This window comes from Amphiura filiformis, chromosome 19 (genome assembly GCF_039555335.1).
Source record: "Amphiura filiformis chromosome 19, Afil_fr2py, whole genome shotgun sequence".
NCBI lineage: Eukaryota > Metazoa > Echinodermata > Ophiuroidea > Amphilepidida > Amphiuridae > Amphiura > Amphiura filiformis.
Window position 1 is genome coordinate 15344424 of NC_092646.1, and position 13915 is coordinate 15358338.

At 39.1% G+C, this 13915-nt stretch overlaps 1 protein-coding gene across 1 annotated transcript in view; it reads left to right on the forward strand.

The window, feature by feature from the left end:
• Positions 1–13915, forward strand: part of LOC140140964 (glutamate receptor ionotropic, kainate 2-like) — a 215599-nt gene that overhangs the window by 73294 nt on the left and 128390 nt on the right.

Genomic DNA, 13915 nt, shown 5'->3' on the forward strand with positions numbered 1-13915 from the left:
TACATCGATCATTAACCCTATTTTGTGATATCGTGACTAACTGGTCCCAAGACTTTTGGGTGGCAAGGAAATGAAGAAATTGGTCAAAAATAGGCTTAAAAGGACAAAAATGCCTAAGAATCTTAAATATAAGGGCGTCGGGCACTCCACAGGGGAGTAAGAGGGGGCACGACTTCTTACAGGAGAACAGTTCCCCCTTGCCCATTAGCGTTAATCCGTCTTCAAATGTGGAAGCATTTGGCCTGAATTATTAAAAAGTGGCTGAAAAAGGGGTAATTTTGCCTACGCCACTACCCCTCTCTGTGTGGTTTATGAATCAAAAAAACAAAATTGATTTTACCTGATGTAAATCATCATAATCTACCTCAACACAGCTTCGTTATCATATCTAATCAACCAAACTCGGTCCAAATTTCAATACCAATATCGTATTCATAACAACCGTGATGAATTTGCACTCAAGTTTTAAACGATTCGTGAATAAAACATGGTCCTTATTTCCAGCCTATACACACAACATGGGTATGTTAACTCATATAGAGTGTTAGTAGAGCCCCAATATGCGGCCACGTTTTAATACGAGGTTTTTCTCAGTATAATTTCTCGTGGGAAACAACCTTTATTTTCCTTATATTTGACGCATGACATTTAGCTATAGTTTAAAAATGCTTCTAGTATTTCTCAAACACAATCTTCAATTTCATGGAAAAGGTGGCATGATTTGATATTATTTACTACTAATGTTATATGATGTATGATGTAATATGATGCACTTTTCATTGTATCTGTAGACCATAGGGAATGAAAATCATGAAAATGATAGTTGTACTAAAAATATGACAGAAAATACTGTTAATGTTTGGCTAGATGAACAGGGGAAATCCAAAACTTTGATTGTCAAAATCCACACTACCACTATAAAGTCTATTTCGGCTATTCCAGTTGAAATACAAACACTATCTATGGAGAAAATTATACCTAAATAATAATCTGAATTTCAATTGGGGTAACCTGAATGGGTGACTCCATTTGAAATCTACACCACATGTGTGGAATATTACGGTCGTGTCTTCCATGGGGAGTATGTATTTTAACTGCAGTAACCAAATAATTCTTACTAAGATTAATCCCAGGATGGCATAATGGGCTATTCCATTCAAAATCCACACTACCCTGATGTAAGATTTTGGAAATATCTTCCACAGAGGGAGTATGAATTTCAAATGGAATGAACACATTAGCAGCTCCATTTGAAACTCACCCTCCCTCAGTGGAAGATTCAGGTTGAATCTTTCTCAGAGGGTTTATGAATTCAAATGGTGATGCCTAATGTGTTAATTCTATTTGAAATTCATATTCCCTCAGTGAAAGATATTTCCAAAATCTTCCACAGGGGTAGTGTGGATTTTAAATGGAATAGCCCAATTATGTTGAAGATGAGAACAAAAATATGGATATCACGTCGTTCATCATGTATTGAAATGCATGAGATGATATACGATATAGGCTACACCGACACAGTCCATGTATGTACAAATTATCAAACAAATACGTTAACCTAGTATTAGCATAATCAGTAATAATACTCATATAAACTATCGTATTGTTTTGAAACGTTATTCCGTTTCGTTAATTATTATATTGCAACGGATTGGTCCTCATATTTCTGCTCATTTTGATATATATTATGCTCCCCCGATTTCTCCTACTTCTCTTACAATGAACATTGTTTAAGTAATGGTGATATCTAAGAAAGATCTAAAATATTTGCAGAAATTGCAAAATAATTGTGCACACTTAATATATCGCAAAATAAAGTTTGTACATGTTACCCCTCACTTGCGCCAGCTTCATTGGCTCCCTGTCAGAGAGAGGAAGTGCGTATAAGACGTTGCTTAATGTTTAGTTTCTGAATGGGCTCTCTCCCCATAACTAACTGCCTCACTGTGTAAAGATCGTCTCAAAAGGCAGTGAAGACTCGCTCGGCGGACAGTATTTCCTTCTTTGTGCCTCTTTCCAAGAAGGGTGCTGGGGATAGAGCCTTTTCAGTGCAGTGGCAGCTCCATGTTTGTGGGACACCTTAACACCTTACACGTTCATGTCAGCAATGCTGCTACTATGGAATCGTTTAAAAATCTGCTCAAGACGTATCTTTTTCCATAATATTGTTGCCTTTATTTACTGTTGATCATTTTTTATGTTCTTTTTTATGTTGCTTTTTTGCGCTTTGAAGCCATTGGAAAAGGCACAATAAAAAGTAATAAGTTAACCTCCTGGACACTACTGGTCATCTAACAGCATTTCTGATTGGTTGATGACTTGAAATGCTCATTTCAATTGCCAATTATGACTAGACTTTAAACTATTCATGGTCAAACTTGTATTTGCGGATGATTTTATTAATACCCTCCTTGATAGGTTCCAAATTGGACACAATGTTCATTTTGGCCAATCGGCAGGTAGTTCTCATCTGAGACGAATATTCGTCTCAGGTTCTCATGGGGTTAAGCTGTTCCCTCGACGACAAGTTTGCAATAGACCTACGTTTTACAGCGCAACCACTTTCAGTATCTTCAATCAAGTGTTCCTGTTATTCTTGAAATACTTCAACTGAAAGTCATGGCATTTCAAACATCAAACACCCGTCTTGTTGTATTGCTGCTTTATAGGGCCCGCACAGGGGTGATTCCAGAGGGGTGTTGTTAATGTTGTTAGTAATAGAACTCTCAAAAAAGGTCAAATTAATCACCGGATTAGACATATTAGAACCCAAAAATTCCTCAAGAAACGTAATCATTTAAACGGATGTCAAGACATTATTTTCTTCACTGTTAAACAATAAGTTAGCCAAAAAGGTCTAATTCGACTAATTTTCGACTAACTAGAATTAGTCATACAAGATACAATTTTCTTACTCAATGCTGAAATTTTGTATTTATAATGGTAAAAGAATATCATTTCACATTAATTTTCATCATTTCAACATATTTTCATGACTTACAATATTCAATTTGTTACGAATAAGAATTGCATGACTAATGATGAATTTATGACTTCGCGATTTATCGTGATTTAATTAGTCATTTACATGCATTACTAATTGATTACTAATTGAATGACTAATCAAATGACTAATTATCGAAAGATTTTTACAGTGTTGTATACTGTATCAGCTTTTGTAGGTGTAATGTGTTCTTACTTTCCATACTTACAGGTAGCACGTTATATATAGTTTTAAAAATCAAACAAAACACCTAAAATAATCACCTTCTTGTCTTTTTCCTCTTTTCATGGCTCTTGACAACTGAATTTAGTGGTAAAACGACACAATTAACGTATTAGTTGTGGGATAGGCTTTTACGACGGGAATTCATAAAAGTTTAAAAATGTCAAGCACTCGTCAGGAGTAGCACACGTATATAATTCCGGGAAGTAATTATCACTGATGTGGTTTATTGCCTTTTCATGACGATATTTCCTTTTCCTCAATTTAAACCATTTCTGAGCTGACTTAATGAGCGGGTTCAAATAGATTCACCTTAATTGCCAAATGGAATATTCCAGGTAAAACCCATACACCCCCTATGGAAGACACGACCTTAATCTCCTACATAAACAGTGTAGATTTCAAATGGTTCACCATACCCCATTTGAAATTTACACTCCCTGTGTGGAAGATTAAGGTCATGTCTTCCATAGGGAATGGATGTCAACTGGAATAGCCTAATTAACATCTTAGTCGTATTTTATTAACATTCATAATCATTTTCAGTCTATAATTAGCTTTGCATTGCGTCCTTGCCACTTAGAAATTACAAAAATCCTCACAGTTTCAGTACTTTTTTTTTCTGAAATACTACCAGAATGACCTTTGAAGTGAATACCATTGAACCATGATTATGTATGCGCATTGCATAGACTAAAGATTATTCGCTTCTTGTATAATTCCGTAATTTGATAACATTGAATTCAAATCCTACCCTAAAAAATGTTATAAATATCAAAAATGTCCGTTATTATGAAAAACGTGTGTTCTTTTAAGTAGACCTATATACAGAATACAACAAAAAATTGGTTGTCATAATTCAGACAAAGCATTTTAGTGAATAGCAGATCAAGTTTCCGGGTTATATGTTTAATTTTTATTTAAAAAAAATATATGTTAGAGAGAGACTTACTATAATAATATTGATACATTTCAATAATTATGTATTCGTTGTACATGTATAATTTAAAATGTGGTTAATACCTGATAGACTAATACATAAATACGTCCGACGCATTAATACGCTCAAATAAGCCACCAAATTACTTTGAATAATCTTAGGTCGACCCTGCTACTACTTTACCCAAGGTAATCTGGAGCTATATTAGGATCCATTGTCATGCAGGGGATGTTGTTGGTATGGGTGCAATAGATATGGGGGTGAGGGATGTTATCATGTTTCAGCTTTGGTGATTTGATAATTGTCTTCAGTTTTATACATATGTGACGTCCCATGTCAAAAGGAGACACTTTTGGGCAGGATCGTAAATGGAGAAATAGCCAAAAATCTACCCGGGGTTGATTTTTTCACAATTTGGTTTGTTGCGAATTTGTGATGTTATTAATGTTTAAAATATTGTCTGATAGTTTCAGATCGGAATATAACTAGCATCTTGTATTTTTTAGATATTTTTCAAGGTGATTCCTACTCTCAATATTGTCAATAATATTTTTAAAGGCCGATATCTCAATTTCCAATTTTATAATACCATAACTACTCAATATCTTCGCTTAGGAATGTCCGATTTCATTGAGAAAAACGGCGTTGTGGAGCAAAATATCTCTGTATTTAAGATATGTAAAAACCTTAAAATTGATAACCTGCTCAAAAGTGTCTCCTTTTGACATGGCACGTCACATATATAAGCACACATATCATTTGATTGCACAAGGGTTCCACACACACAGTTGTAAGAAAGTAAAATAGAAGAAACAAAGTAAAATAGAAGAAGCACGCTAAATAATAAACTATTTAGAACTAAATCATAGTATTCAATGGTCTCATTGATGACATACTAATTGAAAAATGTGTTAAAGTGATTACAGTGCTCGGAGCACCATACACAGCATCTAGATCTCTAAGCCACCAGTTTTTTTTCCTCAGAGCGGAATCTATTTCAATAATTTTTCATTTTCGGATGATTGCACTATTCATTCTTCCTCCATAATCTTGTGTAGCACCGAGGGATCGCTGCCTAGAATAAGTAGGGAATAAAAAACAAATGTGCACATAATATTTATATAGACAGGTGGTTGCCCTTAAAAGAGTATTTTCTAAATTCCTAGCTTTATCTTCCTCACTGGTACCTCTCGCAGCTTGTGAGATGAAACTTTTATATCACACTAAGAACTAGTCCAGGTGGCGAGACATAATGATGAAAGTCTAGATACTTAAAACTTTACATTTTAAAAGTGCAATTAATCTCTATCATGAGTGTCATTATGAATTTACTATTATAAATTGATCTATCTTGAATCAATCCAGTATCAGACTACCTGGATGAGTAATAATCTTCGCAATCGAATGATTACGATGAGTGTCATTCATTGCGCCATTGCTTATTTTTAAATTGCTTATTGTTAAAACAAAGGTCAAACACCTATAATTGAAGACCGAATTAAAAAGACTAGTTTGCGTCTGGCGTCAGAGAAGACGCGGCGTGATTGGTTGCTGACCTGCGCAGTACAGCATTTTTGGTCTGGTTGACAGGACGTCATACGCAAACTAATCTTTTTAATTCAGTGTATCAGCTAGTTGCAGGTTGTGTCAAAGGCTGCAAGTTCAAAATCAAAAAAGGTAATAACGACAGATATCTATCTCTATTTTAGTCATTTAACACCTTCAAATGACTAGAATGGTGTTACATCTGTCGACGGCTATAATAGACTTACATCTATATTCCGCGTACATACGTCTTTGTTCCACAGAGCCATTGATATATTTTTTTATGAATGTCGCTCAGTAGTTTGATTCTCAAATTGAGAATACTGACATTAAAGTTGATTTATAGGAAAAAGAGAAATATACTAAAATATATATACCGATTAAAAGGTAGAAAAGGGTTGAGCATTGGGACACTGGGAAATGTCTTGTTCCTAATATGCCCATTGCATTACACAAGCATGACTTGAATACAATACAGACTAGAAACCACAGTTGTGTTTGACCAAACACGAATATCTATGCCCGTGGCCCACACTCTCTCTAACACCCCACCAGACCATCACTCTCTTATACTCCACCAGACACTCACTCGCTCTAAAACACCACCAGACTGGACCACACTCGCTCTAATACCCCACCAGACCCTCACTCTCTCTTATACTCCACCAGACACTCACTCGCTCTAAAACACCATCAGGCTGACCCATACTCTCTCTAATGCCCCACCAGACCCCCACTCTCTCTTATACTCCACCAGACACGCACACGCTCTAAAACACCAACAGGCTGACCCATACTCTCTCTAATACCACACTAAGCCTTCACTCTCTCTTATACTCCACTATACACTCACTCTCTCTAAAACACCACCAGGCTGACCCATACTCTCTCTAATACCCTGCCAAGCCTTCACTCTCTCTTATACCTCATCAGACCATCAATCTCTCTAAAACACCACCAGACTGGACCACATTCTCTCTAATACCCCACCAGACCCTCCCTCTTATACTCCACCAGACACTCACTCGCTCTAAAACACCACCAGGCTGACCCAAACTCTCTCTAATACCCCACCAAGCCATCACTCTCTCTTATACTCCACCATACACTCACTAGCTCTAAAACACCACCAGACTGGCACACACTCTTTCTAATACCCCACCAGACCCTCACTCTCTCTTATACGCCACCAGACACTCACTCGCTCTCTAACACCACCAGGCTGACCCAAATTCTCTCTAATACCCCACCCAGCCATCACTCTCTCTTATACTCCACCAGACACTCACTCGCTCTAAAACACCAATAGGTTGACCCATACTCTCTCTAATGCCCCACCAAGCCTTCACTCACTCTTATACTCCACCAGACACTCACTCTCTCTAAAACACCAACAGGCTAACACATACTCTCTCTAATACCCACCAAGCCTTCACTCTCTCTTATACTCCACCAGACACTCACTCGCTCTAAAACACCACCAGGCTGACCCCAACTCTCTCTCTAATACCCCACCCAGCCATCACTCTCTCTTATACTCCACCAGACACTCACTAGCTCTAAAACACCCCCAGATTGGCGCACACTCTCTCTAATACCTCACCAGACCCTCACTCTCTCTTATAATCCACCAGACACTCACTCGCTCTAAAACACCACCAGGCTGGCCCAAACTCTCTCTAATACCCCACCAAGCCATCACTCTCTCTTATACTCCATCAGACCCTCACTCTCTCTGAAACACCACCAGACTGGAGAATACCCCTTTAATCCCAAAACATTGTGTCCCTTTAAGCGGTTAACCTCTTAACCCCATTGTACGTCTTGACGTATATTTGAAGCCTTCATCATTGCAAATACAGGTAGCTACCAAAATGCTACCTATTGCGATACACTGTGTTAACCGGTCGTACCTAGTTTGCTTTTTAAAGCATATGAACTTTGACCTCTGGGGTTGCGGCTAGCATAGCATACTTCTAGGGTCATAGGCCATCATTGTTCCAAGTATGAACCCTGAGGGCGCTATAGTAGTTGAGCTAGAGCTGTTTGAAATTTTACACATATTGCCCCCTGTAGCCCATGACCTTTGACCTTTGGGGTCGGGGGTAACCTAGGATGTATCTAGGGGTCATGGGCCATCATTGTACCAAGTATGGGCCCAGGGGCTACTTTAGTTCCTGAGCTAGAGGGGTGCAAAGGACTGATCTTGAGAAGGAGGAGAAGAAGGAGAAGGAGAACTAGAAACCACAGTTGTGTTTGACCAAACACGAATATCTATGCCCGTGTTTTCCGCCCTAACAAACCCTAACCCACCATGACACTAATTAGTCAACCCTAGCACCCTTCAAGACCTAAACCTACCCTGATACTTCTTAAACCACCATGACACCCCCGATCCACCAATTAGCTAATTTGCATATAACTCAAAACAGAAGCGTCCAATGAAAAAATAAATCGCCTATAGGTTGTTGCACATGAAATTTGCCACATTTTGGTACAAATGCCGATACACTTTGGACACATTTTGAGCATTTTCATGCTAATTAGCTAATTTGCATATAACTCAAAACAGAAGCGTTCAATGAAAAAATAAATCGCCTATGGGTTGTTGGTCATGAAATTTGCCACATTTTGGTACCAATCACGATACACTTTGGACAAGATTTGAGTATTTTTATGCTAATTAGCTAAATTTTACACATATTGCTCCCTGTAGCTCTTGACCTTTGACCTCTGGAGTCGAGGCTACCACAGGAGTATCTAAGGGTCATGGGTCATCATTGTACCAAGTATGCATATTGTGGGTGCTGTAATTCTTGAGCTAGAGCTGTTTGAAATTTTACACATATTTCCCCCTGTAGCCCATGACCTTTGACCTCTGGGGTCGGGGGTACCCTAGGATGTTTCTAGGGGTCATGGGCCATCATTTTACCAAGTATGGGCCCCGAGCCTACTTTAGTTCTTGAGCTAGAGGAGAGCAAAGGACTGATCTTGAGAAGGAGAAGAAGAAGGAGAATCCGAAGACTAAACAGAACAAATACACTAGATGGCACAGTTGTGTTTGACCAAACACGAATATCTATGCCCGTGTTTCCCACCCTAACCCACCATGACACTCTTAATCCAACATGACACCCCGTATTCTAAAAGGGCTATCAGTATACCAACGAAAACAATTAAAATTAATTAAAAATCAAATAATACCCCTTTAATTGCATTTGCTGTGTAAAGACATGAGGGCGCTCCTACTTAAATAATGCAACAAACATGTTCCATACAAAAAAATCTTTAAAAAAAAAATCTGAATACCCCTTTAATCCCCCAAACGGAGTGTCCCTTTAATGGCTGTTCCATCACCCTAACACCCCTCGGCCCTTAACCTACCATGACACCTTTAATCCACCCTGACACCCCGGAATATGTTTGATTCTAAAAGGGCTAGCAGTATACTGACTAAAATATTAAATTGAAAATCAAGGAATACCCCTTTAATTGCATTTGCTGTGTAAACGCTTGAGGGCGCTCCTCCTTAAATAAATCAATAAACATGTTCCATGCAAAAAATCAATCAAAAAAAAAATCTGAATACCCTTTAAACCCAAAACGGAGTGTTCCTTTAAGCGGTTAATCCCGCTTTAACCCACTATGATACCCTTAATCCATCCTGACACCCAGAAATATGTTTAATGCTTAACGGGCTAACAGTATACTGACTAAGAAATTAAAAAAATGAATAAATAAATAAAAATCAAGGAATACCCCTTTAATTGCATTTGCTGTGTAAACGCTTGAGGGCGCTCCTCCTTAAATAATGTAACAAACATGTTCCAAAAAATCAAAAAAAAAATCTAAATACCCTTTAAATCCAAAACGGATTGTCCCTTTAATGACTGTTCCATCACCCTAACACCCCCTCGGCCCTTAACTTACCATGACACCTTTAATCCACCCTGACACCCCGTAATATTTTTGATTCTAAAAGGGGTATCAGTATACTGACTAAAATATTAACTTGAAAATCAAGGAATGCACCTTTAATTGCATTTGCTGTGTAAACGCTTGAGGGCGCTCCTCCTTAAATAAATTAGTAAACATGTTCCATGCAAAAAAAAAAAAAATCAAAAATTTTTTTTTTAAATCTGAAAACCCCTTTAATCCTGAAAACGGAGTGTCCCTTTAATGGCTGTTCCATTGAATTTACATACTCCATCTGGAATAGCTTTATAACAATACCTATATACATAAGAATCAATTGGACACATGCTAATAAGCTATTGTCACATCCTGATTTAAGTATCCTTGGCAATAGCGCGATGAGCACAAGGCTAACATCCTATATACCTTCAAGGTTGACATCCTATGACATTCCTAAATATACACATAGTGCTCCCTGTAGCCTATGACCTTTGACCTCTGGGGTCACTGCTAACATATAATACTTTTAGGGGTCATGGGTCATAATTATACTAAGTATGAACACTGAGGGCGCTATAGTTCTTGAGCTAGAGATGTTTCAAATTTTACACATATTGCCCCCTGTAGCCCATGACCTTTGACCTCTGGGGTCAGGTGTACCAAAGGATGTTTCCAGGGGTCATGGGCCATCATTATACCAAGTATGGGCCCCGAAGCTACTTTAGTTCTTGAGCTAGAGGAGTGCAAAGGACTGATCTTGAGAAGGAGAAGAAGAAGAAAGAGGAGGAGAAGAATAAAGAGCATAAGCAGAATATCTATGCCCCGTTAGCACGGGCATAGATAACTAGAAACCACAGTTGTGTTTGACCAAACACGAATATCTATGCCCGTGGCCCACACTCTCTCTAACACCCCACCAGACCATCACTATCTTATACTCCACCAGACACTCACTCGCTCTAAAACCACCAGATTGGACCACACTCTCTCTAATACCCCACCAGACCCTCACTCTCTCTTATACTCCACCAGACACTCACTCGCTCTAAAACACCATCAGGCTGACCCATACTCTCTCTAATGCCCCACCAGACCCCCACTCTCTCTTATACTCCACCAGACACTCACACGCTCTAAAACACCAACAGGCTGATCCATACTCTCTCTAATACCCCACTAAGCCTTCACTCTCTCTTATACTCCACTATACACTCGCTCTCTCTAAAACACCACCAGGCTGACCCATACTCTCTCTAATACCCTACCAAGCCTTCACTCTCTCTTATACCTCATCAGACCATCAATCTCTCTAAAACACCACCAGACTGGACCACATTCTCTCTAATACCCCACCAGACCCTCTCTCTTATACGCCACCAGACACTCACTCGCTCTAAAACACCACCAGGCTGACCCAAACTCTCTCTAATACCCCACCAAGCCATCACTCTCTCTTATACTCCACCAGACACTCACTAGCTCTAAAACACCACCAGACTGGCACACACTCTTTCTAATACCCCACCAGACCCTCACTCTCTTATACGCCACCAGACACTCACTCGCTCTAAAACACCACCAGGCTGACCCAAACTCTCTCTAATACCCCACCCAGCCATCACTCTCTCTTATACTCCACCAGACACTCACTCGCTCTAAAACACCAACAGGCTGACCCATACTCTCTCTAATACCCCACCAAGCCTTCACTCTCTCTTATACCCCACCAGACACTCACTCGCTTTAAAACACCAACAGGCTGACCCATACTCTCTCTAATACCCCACCAAACCTTCACTCTCTCTTATACTCCACCAGACACTCACTCGCTCTAAAACACCACCAGGCTGACCCCAACTCTCTCTAATACCCCACCCAGCCATCACTCGCTCTTATACTCCACCAGACACTCACTAGCTCTAAAACACCCCCAGATTGGCGCACACTCTCTCTAATACCTCACCAGACCCTCACTCTCTCTTATAATCCACCAGACACTCACTCGCTCTAAAACACCACCAGGCTGACCCAAACTCTCTCTAATACCCCACCAAGCCATCACTCTCTCTTATACTCCATCAGACCCTCACTCTCTCTGAAACACCACCAGACTGGAGAATACCCCTTTAATCCCAAAACATTGTGTCCCTTTAAGCGGTTAACCTCTTAACCCCATTGTACGTCTTGACGTATATTTGAAGCCTTCATCATTGCAAATACAGGTAGCTACCAAAATGCTACCTATTGCGATACACTGTGTTAACCGGTCGTACCTATTTTGCTTTTTAAAGCATATGAACTTTGACCTCTGGGGTTGCGGCTAGCATAGCGTACTTCTAGGGTCATAGGCCATCATTGTACCAAGTATGAACCCTGAGGGCGCTATAGTAGTTGAGCTAGAGCTGTTTGAAATTGTACACATATTGCCCCCTGTAGCCCATGACCTTTGACCTTTGGGGGCAGGGGGTACCCTAGGATGTATCTAGGGGTCATGGGCCATCATTGTTCCAAGTATGGGCCCAGGGGCTACTTTAGTTCCTGAGCTAGAGGGGTGCAAAGGACTGATCTTGAGAAGGAGAAGGAGAAGGAGAAGAAGGAGAAGCCGAAGACTAAACACAACAAATACAATATCTATGCCCCGTTACACGGGCATAGATAAGGAAAAGGAGAAGACTAAACAGAACAAATACAATATCTATGCCCCGTTACACGGGCATAGATAATAATTGAAGGCTACATCCAGGTGTTTATTTATAAGGTATAGCCTCTGTGCCAGCCATGTGGATTTTTTTCTTTTTAATCAAATAAAATACGGTATTTCGATGGTAGCGCGGTGTAAACAATGTTGATTAAAATTCCACTCTGTTTTTGAGGAATTATAATTTCAACAGGATTAGAATTGCGCTATTCCATTTAAAATTCACAGTCCCCCTGGGGAATATTTTGGAAATATCTTCCACAGGAGGAGTATGAATTTCAAATGGAATGAACACATTACGCAGCTCCATTTGAAATTCACCAGCTCCCTCTGTAGAAGATTCAAGTTGAATCTTTCTCAAATGGTGTATGATATGCAAATGGAGCTGTCTAATGTGTTCTTTCCATTTGAAATTCATACTCCCCATGTGGAAGATATTTCCAAAATATTCCACAGGGGTAGTGTGGATTTTAAATGGAATAGCCCATTTGATCAGCAGTCTAGAGGGGACAGAAATCAAAATATGAATTAATAATCAGATGATGAAACCTCGCCAGCAGTGACTGGTACGCACGTGTGTATAATCTGTAAACAGCGACTGACCGGTTATACAAACCTGTGTCTATAGGTCTTAGATTAGATCATGGGTATTAAGTTTAACAAATGAGAGTAAGACATTAAGACCACTGTCCCGACGATGATTGATAATTAAAGCCCCTCAAGATATGATGATTAAGTAACTGAAGCATACAAGCAGAATTAATCTAGATACGTCTTATGTGTTTATACAGAATAACAAAATAATATTGTGATACTTCTTATTTCTTATTCTTTTTTAAAACCAAAATTGGCTCAATCAAACAGCGCTGAACTGAGCCCATTACAAAAGGCGACGGAAATCGCCTTGAAGGAGGAACTATCCAAATGTGTAATTTTTGAAACTCTACCAGTTTTGGCTTTCAAATGAGAAAAACTTACAGAAATAAAGTCGCATCGTACCGAATGAGGTATCAAAACACAATTCGCGCTATCTATCGAGTACTTTAATTTTAGTGTTTTAAAGCCTTACTTTTGTTTAAGTGCAAAGATATGTGCGCAGTATAATAATTTTAACATAACGGGGTGTGTTCGTTGAAAAATTACATATGTCATAGACGAACAAGGACAAAATCAGTTGACCACATGCACAGTGTTGAGTCACAAAGTAATAAGAAACTATAAAGTTTGTCTAATTACACACACGAACGTATAAGGCATTGAGTATGTCAAGGCGATTTACTCAAAATAGAAATCGTATGTGTAAGAAAATTGCGTGTGTTAATTTTGAGCACAATTAATTCTGCAACAGTCACTCTTCCTGATATTGCAACACAACAAAGAATACGTCAGTACATGTATAACACGTAAACAGCATCTCAAAACTGCTTCCCCTGGACACTACTGGTCATCTAACGGCATTTCTGATTGGTTGATAACTTGAAATGCTTATTTCAGTTGCCAATTATGACCAGGCTTTAAACTATTTATGGTCAAACTTGCATTTGCAGATAATCTTATTAACACCCTCCTTGATTGGTTCAAAATTGGACAC